Source organism: Patagioenas fasciata, chromosome 10 (assembly GCF_037038585.1).
Source record: "Patagioenas fasciata isolate bPatFas1 chromosome 10, bPatFas1.hap1, whole genome shotgun sequence".
Classification (NCBI taxonomy): Eukaryota; Metazoa; Chordata; class Aves; order Columbiformes; family Columbidae; genus Patagioenas; species Patagioenas fasciata.
The window spans coordinates 21,501,319-21,505,311 of NC_092529.1; the positions used below are offsets into that span (position 1 = coordinate 21,501,319).

A 3,993-nucleotide genomic window follows, 5' to 3' on the forward strand; every position below is an offset into this window, starting at 1 on the left:
CGAGCCTCCAGGACATGCCATGGGTACGTCATGGCTTTTTCCTCCCTTTGGGAGCTGCCAGCCCCAAGCCCCAGGGTCCGCCAGCCGGGCAGGTCTGCGGGTGTGAGGACAGACCTGCTCGTGTGCGTGCCCTCTCCTTGCGCGGTCCCCTCACCGCTTCTGCCATTCAGTGCTGCCCATGCAGATCACAGCAGGTGATGGAAGCTTCTCTGGCTCTTTATTGACAGATGATCCCGAAGGATGGACTTTTCCGGCTCCTCGGCAGCGTGCTGGGCTACGGCCCGGCTGGCGTCCCAGGGGTGAGCAGTCTGTCTGTGCTGAGCTCACAACCTCTGCCTTGTTTTTCTGTAATGTATTAATCTCACTTGTAACTGAATCTTGTTTCTAAGGTCTTCCAAGACCAATACATGAAGCTGAAGAAGCAAAAACAACCCCAGAGCCATCAGAAGTCATGAAGCAACTCCTGGATGAACTGCGCAGAGCACAGGGTGGGTATATTTTACTCAGAATTAGCTGTGAGTCTCAGCATCCGAAGGTTTAGGTACGGGTCTGGACAGGCTGTACAGCAGGAAGGGGTCGATCAGAGCCCCGCTGCAGCAATGCTGGTGTCACGCCTTGCAGCTGCCAGAGAGATGGTGCAGGGATTGCGCAGCCACTTGTGGTTCAAGCCAAGTGCCAGGGGCAGCTGCTGGGATGAGGCAAACGTGCCTGGTGCTGGTGCTTCCAGGAAGGGCAGGAGGGCCTTGCAGAGGAGTCTTCTCCAAAGGGCTGTTTCCCCAGCTGGCCTGGCTGCAGCTTCTTCCCGTTCTCTTTGAAGGACGGCGCTCAGCATCACCCTAAAGTTTGCCCACAATGTGCAGTGCAAACCAGAAGGTCACGTGCCATTTCCTGGTGTCCCAGCAGGGCCAGACGTGGCTGTTGTTCGGAGCACTGCCAGGCGCAGCCTCAGAAGCCCAGCCCTGGTTTCTAAACCTTAGCCGTGCCTTTGAGACGTCTTGCCCCCCGAAGATACCAATCTCCCTCATGGGGAACGGTTCCATCTGATCCAGCCCTCCCTCTTTCTTTCTCAAGAGACGAACCGCAAGGCTGTGCAGAAGGAGGTGTTTCCGGAAGGAAGCCGCAGCTCCCTGCCGGGCTCTGGTGAAGCAGCAGAGGCGATGCCAGCCGCTGGTATGCCAGGTAATCACTGTCGCATGGTCAGGCAGTGTCACCCATCAGGATGGGTGTGTGTCAGCAGGCTCTTCCCCCAGTGCCCGCTCTTGCACATCACCTCACAGCCAAAACACAAAGTGCTTTGGGCTCGTGCCGTCTGGGCCACGTTCTGCAGCTGATGGGGAATGTGACTGTTGTGCAAACGCACCTCCCGCTGTAGCTGCGGCCCAAAGCTTGCCCTGAGGTCCGCAGAGGCTCAAAGCACAGGAGCAGCACCGAGCGGGATCCCAAAGGGGATCTGAGGTCCAGAGCGATGCCCTGACGGCCAGATCGGGCAGGGGCTTAGAGGGAACCTCCCCGTCCCCCTGCATCCTCTGTGCCTGAGCCGTGCTGAGGCTTTACCTCTCGTCTCTGCTTTCTGACAGGGCTGCCAAGGCCCAGAGGTTACCAGCCCAGCAGCCTAAATGAATTCCATTGGACGAACTCAGGTACTGAGCGGTCTTGGTGGGGTCCCTGAACAGGAGACACGTCCCAAAACCTGGGAGCGGCTGCAAGCGATGCCCATGCAGGAGAAAAGGCAGACGGGGAGAGCAAGGCTCATGTCCCTCTTGAGAGGGCCGGACTCCGTCCCCTGCGCCTGTGGGAGCTGGACTGGGGGGCAGAGCTGGGGCTGGCAATGCCTGCTGCAGGGACGGCTTTTGTCCGTGTCCCTCAAAGGAGTGACTGGCCAAGCAGCTGCGCTCCCCCCATGCTGTCCTTCTGGCCTTCTGGGTTTTGTTTGGTGGGACAACCTGTCCCAAAGGGTGGGAGTCCTGTCCCAAAGGATGGGAGTCCTGTCCCAAAGGGTGGGAGTCCTGTCCCAAAGGGTGGGAGTCCTGTCCCAAAGGGTGGGAGTCCTGTCCCAGAGGGTGGGACGGTGTCTCCAGGGAGCAGCACTGAGAGAAACCAGGAAATTGCTGGCCATATCAAACGTGCTGCAAGCTTAGCAGTGGTGCACAGGATGGACTAACATCTTGAATTTCTCCTCCAGATGTGGTCGGCGAGAGTACCACAGGTGCTCCCAATCCCCAGGGGAGTGCAAGTGTTAGCGGTCCTGATGTTATGCGAAAATTCTCCACTATAAGCAGAATAATAGCCGCGTCTACTGAGCCACTTGCACTTCTGTTAATTTTCCTCATGGTCTGGAAATGCAGGAAGGCAAAAAAGTGAGTTATTGCTTTTCCCACCACTGCTTCCTTAGGTGGCTGCGTGTACCACAAAGAATTTCTAGTCCGGCTGCTGCGGAGTGGCCAGTTACTGGCTGGGCAAAGAACTCTGCTGAGGATTCTGCTGCTGTCGGATGCTTCAATTTGCCTCTTAATCCCTGGGCCACCTTCCCAGGAGCCCGCCCTGACTGGGGCCAGGCTTAGCTCAAACTGACCCTGCCTGGGCAAGAGCAGCCCCAGGACTGGCAGGCACAGGCAAAGCCAGGGCAGGAGGAGAAGGAGCAGGGGATGAGATTGCCCAAGAAAGCGAGATGCTCACTGTCACCCGCTCCCGAGCAGTGAACCTGCCCAGAGGAATCCCCGTGCTCGGTGGTGCCATGGAGTTCAGGGGTCCACCTCGGCCCAGGCCGGCCAGCAGCTCAGCCCGTGGTGCTGGGGAGCCTTGCCAGCTCTGGGCCGTGCTGCGGAGGAGAGGCCCTGTGTCCCGCCTGCAGCTGAGGCCTCAGCAGCCTCCTCTCTCCACAGGCTCCACGATGCAGATAGAGAAGCCGGGCGGGAAAAAGGCGGCTGCCCCTTGTTCTGTGGCCGAAGGACCAGACGCTGCAGTTTCCCTGAGAGCTACATCCAACAGCAGCTCCCACTGTTTGATCCTGGAAATCTGGAGTGTCCATTGTCGCCACAATCCTCACAGTCCTCCAGCCCGTACCCAGCAGCACCGCAGTGGTGGGACCAGCCCAGCGGCCTCCTAGACCAGCCGGAATCAGAACCAGAGTGTCCGGCCTCTCCAGAATCCCCACGGCTTCCAGAACTATCACCATCTCCGCTGCAACAGCAGGGTGAGAACAACGGGACACAAAAGACAGAGTCAAAACCTGTGCTCCCACCGTCACCACAACCTGGATGCCTCCCCAACCTGTCCTCAGAGGCCCCACAGCAGCAGAAGAAGCCAAGTGTCCTCAAGCGCCTCTCATGCTGCAAATGAGTTCGTCCACCACGTCCACAGCTCCCCAAATAAAGAGGGACTCAGGTGTTGAACATGTGTCCGTGTGGTACCAAAATCAAACCCTGCGAGGCACCAGTGTTGGGTGAGCTCCAAGGCCTGGACACAGCTCTGGACGCCCTCAGGGGCAAAAGGAGATGGGTACGGGGCTCCCCACAGCAGCCATTTTGCTGCCACAGGACAAGGTGACGCAGTGCCAGACCCAGAAGTTGCTTCTTGTGTGGCTCGGTCGCCACGACTCCCACGTCTCTCCAGCCCGTCCTCAGCTGCTCTGCAGCAGCGAAAAAAAACGTGTTTCCTCCAGCACCTGATGTGATGGAGACAAGTTTGTCCACCATGTCCACAACTCCCCAGATAAATAGGGTCTGAGGTATGTAACAAATGTCCTGGTGATACCAAAATCCAGCCCCTCAGGCAGAGACCTGGATGCCCTCTGGGTTGGCAGAAGCCAGGCACAGGGCTCCCCCCACCATTGGTGGGGCCACCAGGCGCTGGGGGAGCCTATGACCATGGGCTGAAAGAGATGGGTGAACCTGCCCTGAGGTGAACCACAATCCAGAGGCAGCAGCCAGGTGCAAATATGGCGGCTGCCCCTTGTTCTGTAGCAGAAGGACCAGACGCTGCGGCTCCCCTGAG

At 58.5% G+C, this 3,993-nt stretch overlaps 1 long non-coding RNA gene across 1 annotated transcript; it reads left to right on the forward strand.

Moving 5' to 3' along the window:
* Positions 1–450: 450 nt before the first annotated feature.
* On the forward strand, positions 451–1,625 carry LOC139828786 (uncharacterized). Its single transcript, XR_011740744.1, has 3 exons — positions 451–488; positions 1,072–1,179; positions 1,578–1,625. It is a non-coding gene; the product is annotated as an uncharacterized lncRNA (long non-coding RNA).
* Positions 1,626–3,993: the final 2,368 nt, after the last annotated feature.